We start from the raw sequence: 21570 nt of genomic DNA, 5'->3' as shown, positions 1-21570 counted from the left end.
ACTCACTTATTTTCCACACTATGTGCAACATCGTTTATTGTTAACATTTTTAGACACAATCCTTAGGATCTTTTCAGGTTTCTAAGGACTTGTCTCTCCCAGAATAAGTCTCTCCAGGCACAAATGACCAACAACCCTAGAAATGATCAATCCATAGCCGGTTTCATTTCTCTTCAAGTAGAAGATTGATAACATTATTTTCAACATTTTTAAAGTTAAAACAACACAATTTTACCAATGGAAACTGTATCATTGGATAGTGAAGTTAAAATTAAAACCAGATCCTGTGATTTTTCTGCATTAAATTGGATTATCTTCCTATCAAATTTAGACTATAATCCACACTTCTTACCAAGATCTTTAAGACCCTCTGTAGATTGTCCTTGCCTAGCTCTATGGCGGAGGGTCTTATGCATCCTCCCCTTGTCTACTGTCCTCTAGCCATGCTGGCACTCTTCATCCCTCTGGCTTTCCTGCCTTTCTGCTCACCAGAATTTCTGTAAATGCCTCTTTTATACCTTTGCTTGAATGGCCCTCCTTGTCATTCAGATCTCAGCTCAAAGACCTTCTCAGAGGTCTCTACCTTGACCATCCAATCTAAACTCAATCCCCCACTCCAGTCATGTGCTGGAAAAACTGCTAAATTGTATTTGGAAAGATCACTATCTGAAATTTACTTCCTTGTGTGTGTATTGCCTTCCTTCCCTACTGGAATATAAGCATCGTGAGAGCAGTACACGTCTCTTTTGATCACTGTGAATCCTCAGGGCCTAGAAGAGTGTCTGGTATATAGCAGATCCTCAAAACATATTTGTGCAATTAATAAACTATGGGAGATTTGAATTGCGGTTTTCTATGTATTCAAATTAGCACAAAAGCATGGTAGTTCCACCTACTCTGCAATTAGGCTGCTTAGGTCTTCAGACCCCAGCTTTGCTATTTGTAGCTTTTTATTATCTTCATCTGTCATAGTACCTGGCTCACAGGGTCACTGAAGGGACTGCCTGCAACAATGAATGTAAAGCAGTCAGTAGAGTAAGCTCTCAATACATACTATCTACCAGTATCCATTTCTTTGCATTCAGGCAGCCTTGTTGTTCTGAAGGTTTATCATATATAAACTTTAAGTAGAGCTGTTAAGATTCTCCTGGCTAATAAGCATGTTTCTTCCTACTGTCAATTTGTATTTGCTTTATTCTAGGGTTAGCAAACACGAGTTAGCATCCTCTTTTCTCTCTGCAATTGTCATATTCTAGAGGTGCTCATCCACTTAATGGACGTAACTTTTATTTTCTGTGCCAACAAGTCTTGCTGCTTCATTCATACAGCGAAGATGTGAATTTCTCTATAGAACAGTTTTGTGTTAGAAACTAGAGATATGATCCCAAGCTATGTAGAGAGGCAGATAAACATTAAAATTTAAAACACTTAAAAATGATATAATTACAATCAGCTAAGTTCTATGAAGGAATATAGAGGTGCTATGAAAGCGTATCTTAACAAGACCCAATTCAGTTTGGGAGGTGGGGACCAGTGAGGAAAGGCATCTGGAAGAAATGATATTTGAACTGAAATAAAGGGCTGAGAACAGGTTAGCCAGGTAGAAGTTGGAAGATACAGTGTTCTACGGAAAGGAAGTTAAGTTTGCAAAAACCCCTAAGAGTAAAGCAATTGAAAATTGAAAGAGAGAGGAAACAACTTGGTGTAGGGTAATGAGTGGGGAGAAGAGGGTTAGAGATGAGGCTGTAGAGGAGACTGAGGTCGAATCCCGAGTGTTTTGTAGACAAGGTCGGGGATTTGGAATTTTGTCTTTTGTGCAATAGAAATCAGTGAAGATTTTATGTAAATGAGTATCCAGACTTTATTTTTCGTGTAGAAGCTCGACTCTGGCTGTATTGTTGAAGATGGATAAGAAGGAAGGCAAGCGAGTTAAACTCGTTAGTCTATGCTAGAGGAATGGGGGCTTAGAGAAGGGGAGAGGTGGTGTGCGAAAGAAGTGAATGGAGTCAAGAAACACTCAAGACACTTTCAGTCTTAAAACATCAGAAGTGACCGCGAAGTCTGTTGCGTGTCCAAGGCCTTTAATTAAATAACTATGGTACTGAAAAATCACCTGGCTAAAATCAGTAACTAGTCAATCCGCAAATAGTTATTATAGTTATTGACTATCAAGTATGAACAAGACAACGACAGCCCTCATTAACTCCAGTTAAAACAGGTGTGGAAGAGTCACGTTAAGTACCTGACCTCTTTGAAAAAGTTTTAACTTAAATCCAAAATACTTGCTCTGATTGGTACCTTTTCCTGATGTAAATTACAGTTGTGTCTGAAACATATTTCTTTCCAATTTATTTATAAATAACTTGCCATCACTGTTACACAAATTGAATGTGTATTTTCTAGCTACAAGAAATAGGATGACAGTTCATTTCAACAAGCATATATTCAACACCACCCATATGCCAGCCGCTGTGATATATGGTAACAATACCAAGATCAAAGGCATGTCTCTTGTAAGGAATGCAGCAGAGGTGCCTTCATCCTGGAACTTGTACTGGTTTATTATCTTAAACTGATTTTAAGGAATAGTTAAACCTGCTGGCTAACTATTGTCACAATGGCATTTTTATAGCAATTGTGCTAAAAACAAAAATGTTTGTTGAGCATTCTCCAACATGTACATGAACAAAATAAAAGATAAGTGAGTACTTCGATCAAATATGATGAGTTCCCTGAAAGTGGGTGTTGTGTCCATTTTATTCAATATTGCATTCTCGAAATTTAGCCCATTGTCTAGGACTTGGCACCTATATGTTAAATTAATGAGTGACAGAATAAATGAATACCTGAATCTGCTATGTGGAAGCAGAAGTTAAAACACCTACTTGTGGAAGGGCCCATTAGGATACTTATATATTCAAAATCATATCTTTCATAGGGACTAATTAATTGGTAAGAGTTGCCCTTCACTTTTTCTACAGAAAAAAAATGCCTTTCCGTTCTTTTCAGCCCAAAATTCTAGATTCTTAACTGAGAGTTCATTCAAATGATCAGCAAATACAAAAAAAAAAAAAAAAAAATTCAAGGAGATGTCCTGCTCGTTGGTTTTGCTAAGGTCCACTTCTATGTAGGGGTTAACTCACTTTCTGTCTGAGAAAGAACTGTCAGACCTAGTTTCACAATATTTCTCCTCTCCCAGGTCTAGTATTTAATTCAATTCAGTTGCAAAATTAGTTCTTTACGTCTACTAGGCATTGGGTACTCTGTTGGGAAACAAAAATGAATAAAATGAGGGCTGCACTCAAACATTTCACAGCTCAGTTGGGAAGAGTGAGAAGTAAACGGACAGTCACAATGCAGCAGGCTAAGGCTATGAAAGAGGAAAACACAGGATGCCCTCAAGCTCTGGAAAAGCGTGTAGTAGTCCACTCGAGCTGCCATGACAAAATACCATAGACTGGGTGGATTAAACAGAAATCTATTTTCTGACAGCTCTGGAGGCTGTAAAATCCAAGATCAATGTTCCAACAGAGTCCAGTTTCTGGTAGGGTTCTTCCTAATTTGCAGAGGTCTGCCTTCTTGCTGTGTTCTCCTCACACGGCAGAGAGAGAGCAAGCCCTGGTCTTTCTTCTTCTTTTTATAAGCACAACAGTCCTGTTGGACTGTGGCCTTACCGTTATGACCTTGTTTAACCTTTGTTGCTTCCTAATAAGCCCTATCTCCAAATACAGTCCCATTGGAGGTTAGGGTTTCAACAGATGAAAGAGGACACGCTAAAGGGACACAATTCAGTCCATAGCAAGGCATCTAAGGCAGAGGGAAGCTGATAGACACCATGGAGAAACAGTAACCAGGGAGCAGTCCCATCCATTAGTCAGAGAAATGGTTAGGACCTTCCAGGAGAAGGAGCAGTGTAAGCATATATGGGAGCAAGAAATGGAATGATGAGTATTGGTGGCATATAAAATGTGAATCAGAGACTGAGGCCGCTACTGGGGCCTAGGGATCTAAATTCAGGAGTCACCAGCATGTCAGACTGCATGTGATCACCAAGTTAGTAAGGCAGATAAAGGAAAGGTCCAGTGATTAAGCCCTGGGTGGCACGTCAACAGGGCGAGTTTGCTTAGAGCAGGAGGATCCAGCCAGCGAGGAGTCTGAAGAGTGACCGGGGAGGTGAGGGAGAGGAAATTCAGCAGAGTGTGTGTCCTGAATACCAAGTGAAGCTTGGGTTTCAAGAAGGAGGGAGTAATCAAGGGTGTTAAATACTACTGGTAGGTCTAGTAAGATGCTCCCTTAGGACGGACAATAGATTAGCCAAGCAGAGGTCAGTATTAGTAACTTGGACCAGAGAGTTTGCCTGCCATTGTGGAGTAAAGGCCTGGCTTAAGTGGGTTCCAGAAAGAAGGGGAGCAGCATTAGAGAAAGCGGGTGTACATAAGCCTTCAGGGACTTTTACTATAAAGGGAAGCAGCGGAGGGTTATAGAATATGGGGGCAGCTCCAGATAGAAAAATCGCCCCTCCAGGCTCCCCAAAGCATCTACCTGGTCTGAGATCCACAGTCTGTTCAGCAAATGTAAGTTTATGTTTCTGTCTAACACCACCTGGGACATGTTTGCCCATAATAAAAACAAAAGGTTAACTGAAAATAACCGAAGAAGCCCACATTTTGAAATAGGAACTATATGTAGTTTACTAAACAGACTTCTAAAGGTTGATTACATATTTAGCTGATAGAAAATTACATATTTTGGGTTTTGGTTTTGACTTCCAATTCCTCCTCTGGATAAAAACCAGTAAACTCCTTAGTTATATTAAGTTATGGGAAGTGTCTCTGCTCTGACTTTATTAAAATCTACTTTTATATATCTGGAGGCTCCAGTCTATTCTTTATCTGTTTTTATTTAGTCCCCTTACCTTATGAATTAGAAGGGTCATTTTTTATGATAGTTACCTCCCTTTTTCCGTTTTTGTTTTTAATTGACTCTGGATAATTCTTATCACATTAAGCATTATGCAAAGGTTTAACTAAATGCTACATCTTCTTTAAGTGTATACCTAAGATTTTTGTTTTCCATGCATATGCTCTCTGATAAATCATGAGTTTCCCTGAGTACAGCTTCCTTTGATCTGCATGTAATTCTTGTGGCTTTATGAATTTTATTTTATTTCCAAGTGTGGCAGAGACATCCGAGGGTGACCCCCAAGGATCCACAATCTTGTGTGATTCTGTCCCCGTGGGTACAGGTGGAGCCTGTGACTTGCTTCTATCCAACAGAATATGGTGAAGGTGATCAGATGTCCCTCTGGTGACTGTGTTATGTTACATGAGACTTAGACTGGAGAGAAATTCTCCTGATGCCTTGAATAAGCCAGGGGCCATGTTGTGAACTGCCCATGGAGACGTCTACACGTCAAGGAACTGTGGGCGGCCTCTAGGACCTGAGGGTGGCTTCCAGACACAACCAGTAACAAGCCAGCACACTCAGTCATACAGCCACACGGAAATGAATTCTTCCACCAATCTTAATGAGCTTGGGAGTGGATTCTTCTCCGATCAAACATTGAACAGGCTTGTGAGACCCTGATCCAGTTAAAACATGCCCCGCCTCCTGACCCACAGAAACTGCGAGATAATAGATACGTGATATTTTAAGCCAGTAAGTTTGAGGAAATTTGTTATGAAGCAATAGATAACAAATACACAAAGCTTTCTGTGTTTTTTATTAAAAGTATGTCTCTTTTTATAAACGCATCACTGATTGTATTTTAGACCCAATCTGACAGTCTCTGTCTTTAAGGAATGGTTCCAACAAATTTAAATTTATTATATCTATAGTTATACCAAATTATTTCTATTATTATATTTTATGTTATTCATTTATGGTACTTTCTTTTGTTCCTTTTTTCTCCTAATTTCTGATTTTTGAGTAGATAGCTTGAGTGCCCTTCTGCTTGCTTAAAAATTACACTCTATTTTTGTTTTTTGATGGTTGTTCTTAATATCTATACCTATAATTGTTTAATTTTCTACTTTATTTATTTTGTCTATTAATGTCTATATTTTGCCCTAACAAGACAAGTATTTTAGCATACTGCCATATCAATTTGGCCTCCTCTCTGCCATTATATTGATGTTATCTGGAATTTTAATTAGCGGTAACCATACTACCTCAACTTCACATGCTTCCATCACATCCCTTGGACTATTTTCTCAATGAGAATTTCCCTTGAGAGTGTTCGATTTGGAACTTTGGCAAACTCATATGGCTGAGAATATTTTTATTGTGCCTTCACTTTGGAATGAAATTACAATTTTGGTGGTTCTAAATTTGGTTCCTGGCTTCTTTTCCTTCAAAACTTAAAAATTGTTTTCCCGTTACTATCTAGGTTTCATTGCTTCTATTGAGAAATTTGATTGAATCTAATTTTTCTTCTTCCGTAGGTAATCTGCTTTTCCTCTCTGAAAGCTGTTAGCTTTTCTTTGGACTTTGTTTTTCTTAAATGTCACTCTCATGAATCCAGGTGTAGGTTTTTTCCTTTGTCCTTCCTACTTAAGCACTCCAGGAACTCTTTCAATCTAATGTCTTTTATCTTATTAATTCTGAATTTACCTCCAGTATTTCTCTAGATATTTCTTTCTCTTCACTTTTGCTTTTCTCTCATTAAATTCCTATTGTTCTAACATTATACTCCTACCCTCCATATCACTTAGCTTTCGTATATCCTTTTCTGCTTCCCATTGATGTTCCAGCTTACCATTTCCTTCTTGAGTTAGGTCCACTCTCTTTAAAATTTCATCTACTGGTTTCTGTATTTCAACTATTATAGTGTTCATACCTAATACTTACACTTGCTTCTTTTTTAGGGTTCTTTTTATATTTGCTCGATGTTGCTAACATCATCCTTTATATTCTTTAATATAGTTGTCATGACTCTTTTTAATTTTCGGTCCACCTGTTCCAAAAGCTCGACTTCAAAGGTATGCTAATTCTACTTTAGATAGCATAGAAGTAGATGTTATTCAATTTTTTTCTTTCTTTTACAGTAACGTTCTTTCTTAAGACTCAATTTATTTCATTTTGTGACTTCACATTTAGCTTTTCTTTCGGGGTCCCGTGTGTTGGGAGGGGCCCTGGGGCAGGCCTTAGTCTGTGATAGAGAGACGAGGGAGGAAGAAGCCCAAGGCAGAGAGCTCCTAGCATCACAGACCTGCTCCTCCAGAGAAACCCTCCAGCCCTGATTTTACGTTTAAGCACTTTAGGAGAAGTAGCATGGGGAGATGAAACCTCCCTAGATCGTAGTCCATCAGCCTGGGAGATTTGGAAAGCAGGGAGTATAAGAGGAAATGCTCAGGAAAGTTTTTTATTCTGCAATTGTTTTTACCAGCTCCTTGCCCTATAAAGTCTATGTATTACCAGGATACTATCTTGTGGACACCAGCAGCAACAGAATGTTCACTGGGGGTCTAAGATAACGGGCTAGTCAATGGCTGTGCCAGGTGCCGTGTGCCAGACACCAAGAAGTAAGAGCAGATCCTCCAACTAAAGATCCGTCTACGGCCTGCAGCAGCCTTCTCCTCTGCTCCCATCCCCGCCCCTCCTCCTTCCCCGGCACCTTCAGAATGCACCAGCTCAGACAGCTCTCAGGGCTGGCTTTTCGAGAGAGCCAGCAGCTCCTGCTAGCTTACCACTTTCATTGTACTTTTTCTCTGTGCAGTGTCAGGTCTGTCCCTACATCATCTCTGAGCTTCAGGATAAAGACGATTTTTTTTGGCGAGAAGAGGAAATCCTCTACGTTCAATAAAACGGAAAAGCACTACCAATCCCACAAAGCTTGAGAACTTGAATATTTTGGGGTCAAATATCAAACTCCTTTTGGTAGCTGTAGCCACCTGTGATGTTATTGTTTAATCACTTAATTCATTTGTGTAATTATTTAATACAACTGAACTTTCATATCCACTCACAATAACCTATATGAGAACGAGAAAGTCCTAGGAAATGGTGACATGACTCATTTAATCAGTCAAAAAACAGTCATTGAACAATTTTTCCTTGTGCCAGTCTCTAGTAAGATTAAGTACTTGTCTTTAAGGGGATCTTTACTAAAAAAATTGCATGTGAGATAAAGAAAGTCTTAAATAGTTAAATGCATTCATATGGTTTGTAAAAGTCCTAATAGAACGTAGAGAAGGTTGCTCCTAACTTGCTAGGGCAACATGCAAAGATTTCCCAGAGACAAGTCCCCTGTCAATGTGGCACAATGCCAAGATCATGGTGTGCTGGACTCTCGGCAAACTTCTTTTTGACAAGGTCCACCCTCAACCACTCCAGAATCTCTACACAGGACTCTGCCTGTCATTGCAGAAAAACAAAATCGAAAGAATCTGATCTATTACCGCCTGAGCCTACTTGCTAGTTGTTTGCTAAACCAGTTTGGTATATACCGGTTCTAGATTCTCGGAAGTGTGGTTGTGTGGTCAGCCAGCACCTACCTATCCAGATGTGAGTGGGCTTGAATGTATACCAAGGGGTGAACACCTGTGCTTTTGAAACCCTGACATCTGGTCATAGATATATTCCAGATAAGGGTGTGAAAACCATAAGAAGTTTGTTATCTGTTTTGTTGCTATTTAATTTTCACTATTTCCTCTATCTAGGACAACTGAATAAGTGAGTTCTGTGAGCGGAGTTGGAAGTCACAGCTCTTGAACCTGCAGTATGTACCTCAATGTCATAAAATGGGTCCCACAAAAGATGTCTCTCAGTCATCTCCTCCCTTACTCTGACTCCCTATGAAAAGATTTTGCAAATAAAATGCACCAATTACTTATTTAACAAAAATTTATTGGGTGTCACTGTTTCCTAGGTACTGGGATAGACACTAAGGATATAGATTCCCTACTTCATGGAATTTACAATTTTATGAGGCAGACAGACATTGCACAAGTACTTATAAGTGCAATGAATGCTATACAAGGGAAGAACAGGGCACTGTGGAAGCATAAGAGAAGTCCTTAGAAAAGTGGCTTCCTCTGAAGAACCACTGTGGGAAATTGAGATTTCACATTAAAATCAATCGGGCTAGAATTGTATGCTTCATTTCCGAGAGGTCGTATTGTGAACGGCTGTGCTTCTGACACTAGCGTACCCAGGGGGAATCCAGCAGCCACGGGATAAACACAATGCATATTTCTGGGGCTTGAGCTTCTCTTGAAGATTTGGGAAAACAAACATATTTTATATTAAAACAAATATAGATATATTATGGAGTAGACTGTATGCGTGTTAAAGATAAAAGTTGAAACTTCAAAGAAATTTCACACTGGCTGTGATTCCCTTTGAACTACACCCCAGACTCCCTAGGGGTGTATATTCATTCTCCTCTGCCTTTAGGGGTGCTTTATTGAAAAACAGGTTTAGCAAGCAGGAGAAAGAGCATGGAAGCAAACATATTTGGATTTGGGGCCCGGTGCCACTAAGAACAGCTGGGTAGCCTTCGGTAAGCTGGGCCACCTCAGTGACTCGGTTTCCTTGGGGATAACAGAAATTACGCCTACCTCTCAACATTGCTGTGAAGATTTAATCAAAGAGCAAATGGAAAGTTTTCAGGGCAGTTTTTGCTACCGAACAGGCGCTCAATAGTATTATTTGCCCCTTCCCAATATCAGTGAAATAAACAGTCATCTAACATTCTTATTGCTTACACTCAGCACAGCTAGGACCACAGAAAGAACAACCAAAGAAAGCAGGTTTTAGCAAACCCCGTGTTATGTTTCCATCTGTTTATCCATTAGCGTAATAGCGACTGTAATAACAGCTAACAAATGTGAGTGTGTGAGTGGTGAATCTAAAATGCGTGTAGACTGTAATTTAAGGAAACAAAACAAACAAACCTACCCATTTTCCATATGTTAATATTTTTACTCTGTGTTGCTATTTTTAACCATTTCATATTGGTTATGACAGAAAAAACCTGAGAGGACTGCATCCTCTTGTGAATGGAGGATAGGATTAAAGAGTGTAAGAGCTCTTGGTAAACTCTAAATCAGTATACACTTGTAAAGCATAATTATGATGATGATTATAAGGGTATGCTAATAAAGGGCTCGCAATTCTCACTACTGGGTACTCCCATATTCAGGCAGCTGGCATAGTCACATTTTCTTAAACTCAATTTTGACCAAATTTTACTCTGTTCTTCAATGTCCTAAGCCCCAATACAGGAAGCAAATTGAAAAATTTAGGAAACTTAGCTATGGATAAGATAGGGAAATTCAATTACATCTTGTTATTTTTAAATAAGAAAATAGATAAATAGATACATGGTTCTTTTTAATTTTTCCCAAATGTTTAATATCTAAAATAGAATTGAATGTCTTCATATTGCAGTAGACTAGAGTTTCTACTTGTTTCACCTAATGGAATCAAGAGAAAAAAGAATTTCACAGTTGAGCTTATTCTCTAATCCTTATTTGTTACTTAAAATATATAATTTTATAATTAAAGTGCTATGACATGCAATTAAGTTGTTGAGTGAAGGATCTGCCATGAAGCAAATAGGAGAAATTTCCTTAGGAACATGGTGGGTCTGAGCCATGCTGCCAAAGGACGTCAAGTTCAGTTCACCAGGTGTTAATCATACAGGGCTCATCGCCAGCATCAGAAAAGTCCCAAGGCAGTGAGTCCCAGTATAGACGGTCATGACCACCTGCCAAGTTCTAAATGACGCAAAGAGAGGCTTCGGTTCCTCACGGTCCTCAAGATTGCAGTCACAGAGTTATGGTCTTTCCAGTGTCAAAGATCCAAGAGGCGGGAGGGAGGAAGGCGAAAGGGGTGATTAGGCACTGTGTGAGGTGATGGTTGGTAATTAGTCTTTGGGTGGAGAACATGTAATTTACACGGAAATTGGAACATACATCGATGTACACCTGAAATTTATATAATGTTATAAGCTACTGTTACAGCAATAAAAAAAGAATGAAAAACCCCAAGAATTCTAGTTGCCTTAAGGCAAGACAATAAATAACTGTCTTTGAACTATTATAAGTGGATGGATGTCTGGTGTTCCCGTAATGTCTGTGATAGTGGCTATTCCACGGCAGTGCTTACACGAAGGGCTGAATTACTCTGACAGTTAGACATGGGGCAGAAATCATTGCCTGCTTACCCCATGGGCAATCACAGCAAATACATTAACTTCTGACCCTGACTAACCCACTGCAAACAGAAGTTACTGTCAGTATTTCCCTCATTACAGGGTCCTATGGCCAGCCTTCTCCAATGACGCTTTTCTTCTGTCTGGGCCTCACGGAAAGTTGGCGTCTCAACACATGTCTCACCAGCTTTCATATTGGCAGTAGATCGTGTCAATCCCCACCGTGGGGAGACCTGGCTCCTCCCCTGACTGGAAAGCTTCCCACTGAGGCCTCAGGCCCGTAGAGAAAGACAGAGTTTCTTTCCTTGAAAGTGAGGAGAAAGAAATGTTACACCTCAAGTTCCATGGCTGTTTTCTCTATCAATTCTTTCTCCCTAATATGTAAAGAACCAAGTTCTTTTACAGGACTTCTTGGTTTTCTGGAAGCTCTTGAATTCCTTTGACACTTCAAGAGTCTAAAGTGAAGACTGGAAGTTAGGCATTAGTGCTTAGTACCTATCTTTAGTAATACTAAGATTCTTGGTAAATGCACCTTTCTTTTCTGAATAAAAATATCTAAGAGACGTTTCCATTATTCTGTACCTTCCTCTATTTCTTAAAGTAAAATTGTTCTCCATGGATAAAAGATAAGCATGTTCTAATTCTGAAGCCTAAATACTAAATCCACGTCTTTTCTTTTAATGAGGAAGATTGACCCTGAGCTAAAATCTGTGCCAACCTTCCTCTGTTTTATGTGGGATGCCGCCACAGCGTGACTTGATGATGAGTGGTCCTTGGTCCATGCTCAGGATCTCAACCTGTGAACCCCAGGCCACCCAAGTGGAGCACACAAACTTAACCACTGCGCCATGGGGCCAGCTGCCTAAATCCACATCTTTCAGGAAGATTACTATAAAAATCAGTTAGGGTCTTTTGGTTGTAAACAAAATAAACTGACTCTAGGTAACAAGCTGAAAATAACATCAGGGGTCTAACACAATTAAAGAGAAAAGTGAACAACAAACCTCAGAAATAACAAGGGATGGGCAGCTCATTGGGATCGAAGGCACCTGGACATGTCATCTCACCAAGTGAATCTTCCCAAGAGAAATCAGAGTGCTGTGTGAAAGTAAGAATGGATGATGGGTTAGTCACACATATTTTGTTTTTTGTTAGAGATTACAATATTCCTGACAGGTTTTTATGGGTTTCTTTGTACCCTCAACCATTCCACAAAACTAATACTGAAATAAGATTTCTTAACATTAACTTTCTTTTTTTGAGGAAGGCTGGCCCTGAGCTAACATCTGTGACCATCTTCTTCTATTTTATATGTGAGCTGCCTGCCACAGCGTGGCTTAGTAAGTGGTGCATACGTCCGTGCCCGGGATCCGAACTGGTGAACTCTGGGCGAGGGAAATGGAGTGTGTGAACTTAACCACTGTGTCACCCAACCGACCCCAATATTAACCTTTAGATTCAATTTTTCACTGGACTTTGGATCTTTGGTGTCTGTGGTATGCCATATCACCCTGTCTTATGTGAAGTCTCTACTTTCTTTACCCAGTAAATATGTCCAGGTAAAAATTATTGTGAAGAGAACCGAGAACACTTGCTTTCTTACAACCATAGGAATAGATCAGTTAAAGCTTAAGATGTTCATCAGAGATATTCATTAGAATAGTGAATTAAATGAATGCCTGTCTGTGATTTTAATTCAGAGACATGATATAAAGTTTCTCAAAGATTTTTGAAGTGAATAGCCTGCAACACGTGCAAATCCAAAAGCCGAAGCAGTGTCCTTCCTCTGTCTAACGTAGTTCTCTGTTCTTGTAGTAACGACTACTGACTCCGTTCCTGAAGGCCCACGGTCTCCAGGCTCCGAAGTTCTCCAGAAGTGATTGGCACATGAGTCCATTTTCGATTACACTTGCTGTGCGTCCCATATGAAGGCTGCTTCTTTTCACTTACATTTTCTTCTCATTTATTTTCTCATTTGGGGAAGGGCCCTGGAGAACAGCACAACTGAAATTATGTCCAGTTAATTTACAGCTCTTGGCTTGTTCTTATTCCACGTTGGCAGTAATAAATCTTCAAGTCTTTGTCCTCACATGGCTTGATCTTTAAGGCACGTGGAACGTTGACTTCTTTTTAAGGTGAGCTAGGACTGTATTGAGTGATATAGTTTAATTTGAACATCAATCTAACTGTCTACTCACTGTGGAGTAACTTTTGAGAGGAGCCGTCGTTGACCGGAATGAACTTAGAAGTTGTGTCAAGAGTCTACAGTTTAACCAGATGTGATCTTAGAAAGATAATTTTTATTGCCCTGAAATTTCAGTGATGATGGCTCTCATCTTAAAAGGTGGTTTGCAAATTATGTGATATGATCTATTTATGCATTCATTCATTCAACAAATATTATTTGAGCTCCTACTATGTAGCAATCCCCATGCTGGGCACTGGGAACACAAAAGTAAATAAAACAGGCAGATCTTACCTCATGAAGCTTACATGTTATGGGGAGAAGAAAGCTATTAAACACATAAGTACATAAATAAATGAGACAATTTCAGATAATGATAGGCGATTTGAAGAAAATAAACCAGGGTAATGGAAAGGGGATGATGTTAGCTAATTTAATTAAGATGGTTAAAGAAGGACTCTCTGAGAAGATAACATTTGAATACAGACATGAATGATGAAAAGAAGCTGGCCAGGCAGAGGGCTGGCGGAAGAACTTTCTGGGCAGAAAGGACAGCTAGTGAAAAGCTGAGGAGAAAGAGCTTGGCGTGGTGGAAGATTATCTGCCTGGAGCAGGGTGGGCAAGAAAATAAGCAGTAAGAGATAACCTGGGAGAGGTAAGCAGGGACCATAATTGGAAGATAAATGGCGGATAACAAGAAATTTGGATTTTATTCTAATTGCAATAGAAAACCATTAAAAGGTTTCAATCAGGGGAACAATAAATTTAAATATTAAGGTCTTATTTTCTGCTGTTTTAGAATTGGTTGTAAAAGGGGAGACTAGAAACGGGGAAGCAAATTAAGATGCTTTTGCCCAGGTGTAGACTGTCCAGGGATTTGAATAAATAGCCATGAAAACAGTGAGAAGTGGTGGGACTTGTATATCTTTTGGAGGTAGAGCTGACGAGACTCTCTGATAGCTTGGTTATTGGGAAATGGGAATCCTGGGTGGGGCATCAATTTTTGAACGAGGAAACTAATTGGATGAATGGTGATGCAAACAATTGTTATGTGACATATGGGTCAAAGAGTAGTTTGGAAGGGTGGTGAGAGGGGAGGGAATAGACAAGTGGAGTGAAAATTAAGACTTTTTGGTTATGTTAAGTCTGAGACACTGTTTAACCACCCAACTGGAAATACCTATATGAATCTAGAGCTTGGGTAAGAAATGAGAGTTGGGGACATAATAAATAGTCATCGCTATACTTAAAGCAATACACGCCCCTAGCCAGCCAGCCATCTGTCTGTAATATTACCTAAGTATGTACCTTCTTACTACCTGTCTATGTAACTATTTGTTATTCAGATATTCAGTAAATGTGAGTGGGATCTGAATCAATAAATTTTATGTAAGATGGATTCTACCATGTTTTTCACACGTAGTACTTCTGCTTTGTGGAATCTGGAACTGACAGCGTAAGATACACCTTCATATTCATTAACATTTAATTTTATGTAGGACATCATCGAATATTACATAAGCTTTTTTTCCCATTCAAATAACTCCAGCTAATCCTAAACTTTTCTTACTATTTCCGAGTCATATATACACAAAAACTGAGAAATGATCATAATCTGACTTCATTTTAAAAAATTAATTTATCTGAAGAATGTGTGGGGTTAGTGGGTCTTATCATTAGTATTTCTTTTTGTCAGACTTTATTTTTAGAATTAACTTTTTTGGGAAATGAACTTGGAAACTCGCTTAGGAAAGAGGAGAGAAAAATTCAAAACAGTTGTCATTTACCAGAAGAAAAGACTGTGCTTGTAAAACCTAAAGACTTGCCATCAGGTTCACATTATGTATATGTATATAGAGAGAGAGGGGGAAAAATTGATGGTACTATACGATAAAGAATTTGCTTTGAAATACCTTTTTTTTCTGAGACAGAGAACTGGAGGCTGAGGAAGAACAAGTGTGAAGGGACCAAGAAGTAACCAGAAGCCTCTAACTACACAAAGAATAATAGGATTCTATACTGATGAGCTGGGGAGATTTTTGTTAAGAAAACATGTAGTCGTTGGTGGAATTTTATTCATCTGCAAAATTTCAGGCTTCTTGGATTCGGAGGATATAGTACTTGCTAATCATTTGAACCATAAGATAACATTTTAATGAGGATTATATGATTTCACTGGAAGGGAAAATGCTTCCACTCAAAATTGACGGCTTGTGTTTAAAACTGTCTGACACATTCTAAAGTCTGAATACAGATTCAACACTAGGCGAGCAATGCCAGGTCCTGTTTTGTCAGAATTTCTGTCTTCCAGGATTCTGTTGTTTGACGTGAGAAATCTAGAGTTTTAGTGTAGTTCCTTTTCTTCACGCTAGGGCAAGAGAGTCTAAATCATTGGAAGTAATGGAATCAGAAATAATGTTTCACACTTTGTTCCCAGCCTGAGCCCCGTGGGCAAAGATTGTCCCCGTCTGCTTGTACAGCGTTTCCCAGGCTGCCTAGCAGACTGTGAAAAGCTTTTCCAGAAGAGAGAGCGTGAGTGAAGAGCATCACAGGATGAGAATGCATAGGACAAGCCACATCGAGTGTGAAAATGTAGACCAACATACAGCTGTAAAAACGAACCAAGTGTGGTTAGACAGAGCCAGAGTCATTACTGAAGCAGTGGATATGAAAAACAAGAGGATATTCAGAGGCAGTAAATGGCAAAGACTAACAGCTCAGGTTCTGGAACCAGACTGCCTCCCTCCCACCCTGGCTCTGCCCCTGAGCAGCTGTGTGACCTTGGGAAACTGGCTTAACATCTCTGTGTCTTATTCTCCCATTGATATAACAAAGATGTTAACAGCACTCACTTCATAAACTACTGTGAGTTTTAAATGAATTACTATGTTTAATAGATTTAGAATAGTACCAGGCAAGTAATAAGCTCTTGGTAAATATTTAGCTTTTATTTTCAAATCTTAGGAAAACGAAAGAATGAGTTAAAAAATTATGGGAGGTAAAGTTTGGAGTAATATTAACAATTAGTCTTTATCTTTACTCAAGGACACTTTTAGTAGGAAAACATGCACAGAGTCAATTCAATCATGGGACAAGGGTGAGGTAGAGTGAGGAATATACTTAAGGAGCAGCCTGGTGTGTTTCAACCTAAAATTAACAATCAGACATTAAAGAATTCTGTGATGGCTTCAGAGAAAAAGCATAAAATTCTTCAGGACACGTTATTGATATCCTATGAGAATTTGATAAGGCAGAACATTGGAGAATGAGTGCTAAATTTGTGCAGGTAATAAAGAAGGTAATAAGGATCCTGGACTCTTCAGAAGGTAATAAAGATCCTGGACTCTGCACACAAAAGATGTTCTAAGAGGCTTAGTAATTACCTAAATGAAAGGACATTGCCATTTCCATAATCACAATTCAAATCTAGGGGTCACTTATGGTTGGTAATGTTATTGATGCCATTCCATCCTCTGTGGCACAAGAGGCTTTTAGCACGAATCAGCTTACAGTAGTTTCCTATATCTTGTTCATTCTTGTTCATTTCATCATCATTTCAATGAGATATTTTAGCCTGGTTTTCAAACATTTTAAATACCGGAGCCTTCTCTTGGAAAAGCTTTGTGGTCTGAATATAACATCAAAAAAATGAATGCAAACAACAAAGAAACTTTAATCAAAACCAAGTCCAAAGGACTTAAGATAGTGGTAGTTTTACTTTCATACTATTGAAGATGTTCATATGCTAATTTATGATGTCTAGTCATACTTCCATCTTTTTCAGGTGAATCTAACAAATTCGAAATATATTAAGGGAATTCTCTTATATTTGAAATTGTACTAAATAATCTCTACCAAAATTACACGGCAAGATTACTATTCTCATGAATTATATTGATAATCATGCCCAATGCCTCTGCATGGGAATAACTTCGGCAATAGCAAGATAATGTTCCCCAATTATTTACTGGGTCACAGGTCCCCAAGACCACTCCAGGTTTAATGACTCCCTATAAGGATTCATAAGGCTCAACCTATCGTCATACTCATGGCAAAGATTTATGACAGTGAAAGGATGCAAAGCAGAACCAGCAAAGGGAAAGGGCGCAAGGGGCAGGGTTCAGAGGAAACCAGACACAAGCTATCAAGAGTCGTCTCCCAGTAGAGTCACACAGAACATGATTAATTCTCTCAACCAAAGAGTTTTAACAGCATGTGCAGAACTTTATCTACTAGGGAAGCTTGTTAGAGTCTCAACACCCGGGATTTTATTGGGAGCTGGTCACATGGGCACCCTCTGCATGGCGTGCACCAAAATTTTAGACTCTCCAAAGGAAAACAGGTGTTCAGCATAAACCATTTTGTTTGCATGCACAGTTTAGGCACCGTGAGCCACTCTTACCATTTAGGGAAAGTTTTATATCAGTGTAGGATGCTATTTGCCAGTCAAGTGGCTAGACGTCAGCCTAGGAACAAAGTTACGAGCAGAACTTTCTAGGGATAGCGGTCCCAGGCTCTTTGCTGCACGTGTACCAAGATAGACTTTCAGAACCAGTTTTTAAGAGTGAGAAGAAGGGAACTTAGCTTTCCTGGCCACCCTGAACTTGAGTTGCCTAATGAAACTGTTGGAAATTGTAGCGTGGGTCCAGGATATAGATCACTGCCAACTGACAAGTGTATAAGCTCTGTTAGAGTATCTTATCCCTATCACCTAGCCATTGCTTTTCCAATTTTTTTACTCTAAGGAACCATCACCACCCCTCCAACCCATTTTAAAGAAAAGACTCTGATGTAGCATTTAGAAAGATCAGAAGCCCAGCTACGAAAAGCATGTCTATCTAATTCTACTAATGTGCATCTTCACAAAATGCCAAAATGAAGAGGCAAATTTCTATGTCAGACATTCAGGAATATTGAAGAAATTGCAGTCAATCTTGATTTTTCTTAAAATTCAAAGTTCCAAAATGGGAGACAAGAAACTAGAAGTAAGTTTTGACACTCCCGCTTCCCACCATCTATATTGTCAATTATTAAACTGCGTTAATGAATTCCTAAAACATTTCCCAAATCTGTCTACCTCTCTCCACGTCCACTCCAACTCCTGTCCAAGCTGCTACTCTTGCTTTATGATATACTGATATAGACTCCTAACTTGTCCTCCTGTACTCCATTTTGATCCAAAAATGTTGATCATCTCAGGTTACTCTTCAATGTCATTCTGGATACTGATGACAAAAAAATACCCAAAACATCATCAGGCTCTGCGTTATCTGGCAATTCATGCCTTGATGCCTCTTGCTTTCTGAATTCCAGCTGTAGAAGTCTTACCCGTACTTAGAGTCTGCCTACCAGCTGCTCTTGCCACCTCATTTCTTCTTTACTTAGTTAATTTCTAGACATGTTCCTGGTCTTGACTTAAAATATCACCTCCTTAGGGGATCCTTTTCTATCTGCTGCTTTCTCCCAAAGGATACTCATGCCCATACACACACGCACACACACACACACACGCGCGCACATTCTTGGTCATATTCCCCCCCTGGGTATTCTTTAGCATCTTGTCATTCTTCTTCACAGATACATCAGAATTATAATTGATTATCTGCATAATGAGTCGTATGTTACACAACTCTACCTCTAGAATAAGAAATATTTGAGGGCAAGAATTCCTTTTATCTTGCTTATTGTTCTATCCTCAGTATCTCTCACAGCGCCTTGCACATATGGGATGCTGAAGAAATATAGATTGAATGAATGAATCATTCAATATCTCTTTATTTCTTATGCCTCGCCATCCTTCGTATGACACTAGCGTGATCAAACAGACCCAGCAAATACATAAATGGACTGGTTACTATGAACATGGGTGCAATCTCATGAGATTTCAAAAGTTTCTACGCACAATGCAGCATTTTCTATGTTATCGTTATTATGTTGGTTTTGTGTTTTAGTGTTTATAAAGAAAGAGTTCCCAGAGAGACCTAAAAGAAGTGATAGAATATAATGATTAGAGAAAAAAAGAGAGGAAGGACCATTTTCATCACTTAAATCCTGTCATGTGCAAAGCCTAAAATACTTCTTTTCCCATATTTCCTACCCAATGCTTAGATGAGCTTTCTCTCTCTTCCTCACTGAGCCACTTCTGCACCTGAAGCAGACATCTAGCGTGCACCTGTGCGTCCTTCTCAGTTCCGATCTGAAAGGACATAAAAGACATAATTCTTGCCTTTGATTATCAATCACAATCTCATTTTATTTTGGACTTACTCATAGATGTTGAATTAGAAATGTTGTCTTTGTTTCCCTGTCTGCCTCATCTTCCCGCTTATTCATTCTTAAGACCAAAACATTCCAAAATTCTTACCCTATTGGCTTGGATAGAGCTGGATTAGAAATTTTTGAGTTTATCTTTCATACAAATGTAATTCATAAATCAAAACATTACTAACTACAAAGCAACAAGGTTTCATATGTGTTAAAATTAAAATAACGTATTAGTCAGGATTCTCCAGAAAAGCAGAACCAATAGAATATATATCTATATCTATATATCTGTATGTCTATAGATAGATGATAGATAGATAGATAGATAGACAGATTGATAGATAGATAGATAGATAGATATAAAGAGATTTACTACTAGAAATTGGTGCATGCAATTATGGAGGTTGAGAATTCCCACAATCCGCAGTAATCAAGCTGGAGACCCTGGAGGGGTGGTAGTGAGTTCCAGTCTGAGGGCAGGAGAAGACCAGTGTTCCCAGCTCAAAGATAGGCGGAGAGAGAGCAAATTCTCCTTTCCTCTGCCTTTTTCTTCTATTTAGGCCCTCAATGGATTAGATGATGCCCACTCACATTAGGGAGGGCAGTTTGCTTTCCTCAGGTCTACCGACTCAAATGCTCATCTCACCCAGAGACGTCCTCACAGACACACTCAGAAATAATGTTTAGCCAACTATCGGGGTACCCCATGGTCCAGACAAGTTGACACATAAAATTAACCACCACAAGTAGCATCTTCCTAGACACTCTAGTTGCAAAGATATGAAGTTCTCCCCCTGCTCTCTCTCCCTGTTAAAGCAGAAGCACGTAATCAGTTTGTTCAATTACGTAATACGGCATTGGATATAACCGTGAAAATCCACCATGCCTATCACCCAAACCACAGTCCTGAGGACTTGCCTGTCTGACTTGTGTAAACTCCAACCACAGTGTCATGCCTACACAGCGTTTTGAAAGATTTTTCTCAGGGTTTTAGTTTTCATTTCATGTATATGACAATTAACATCATTGACACTTGTTTTTCATAGATGGAAACCTTGTAATGTATTAAGTGATATGACTGACCTATTTCCCAACTGTAATAACACTGGACCGAGGTGACCAACAGAAATTGTTACTGATTGCTGCGTTACAGTAGTTGGATATACACACCTATACTTACTCTCCTCTCTCAATTATTCTGTACTTTGCTACTATGCTTAAACCTGACAAATTACTTACAGCACGAACTGCATTGTTTTCTTGTCATTAATACAGAGCAGTATTATTTCCAATAATACTGCATTGGAAATTCCTCCAAATATCTGTAGAGTAAAGAATTTGACTTCACTCAAAGAGGTCTAGCCGTCGTCCCCAGCTCTTGGGGGGGTAATCTCTAAACCCTTGGAATTTCCTGAATGACAGGAGTGTCTTTGTTATTCACCATAGACCTCTGAGACCACACCTATTAGTTTACGCTAATGAGGCAACTCATGGTGGGGTCTCTGGCCTAGTGATATCAGCCTGACCTCTAGGGAAGAAAGGGCTTGAGGCTGAGTCCAATCAAGTGGGCAATCAAACAATTCTGCCTATGTTGTAAAGCTTCCATAGAAACCCTGGACATCAAACCGTAGGGGAGCTTCCTAGGTGGGCAATGCCCTTTGCATATTGTTGCACATTGATGCTAGGAGAGTAGAGTGTCCTGAGAACAATGGAAGCATCATGTGTGGAACCTTCCTAGACTCTGCCTTCTGCGTCTTCCTTTGGCTGGTTCTAATTTGTATCCTTTCCCTGTAATAAACTGTAGCCGTGAGTACAATAGTTGTCAGTGAGCTCTGTGAATCCTTCTAATGAATTATCCAAACTTGGTGAGTTTTGGAAATCCTGCCAAACTTGCAGTTCCTGTCAGAAGTGAGGGCAGTCGTGAAGACTGTGCATTCAGACTTTGCAGTTTGCCTAATGCCAG

Source organism: Equus quagga, chromosome 19, assembly GCF_021613505.1.
Source record: "Equus quagga isolate Etosha38 chromosome 19, UCLA_HA_Equagga_1.0, whole genome shotgun sequence".
Lineage (NCBI taxonomy): Eukaryota > Metazoa > Chordata > Mammalia > Perissodactyla > Equidae > Equus > Equus quagga.
This window is presented reverse-complemented; position numbering follows the sequence as displayed.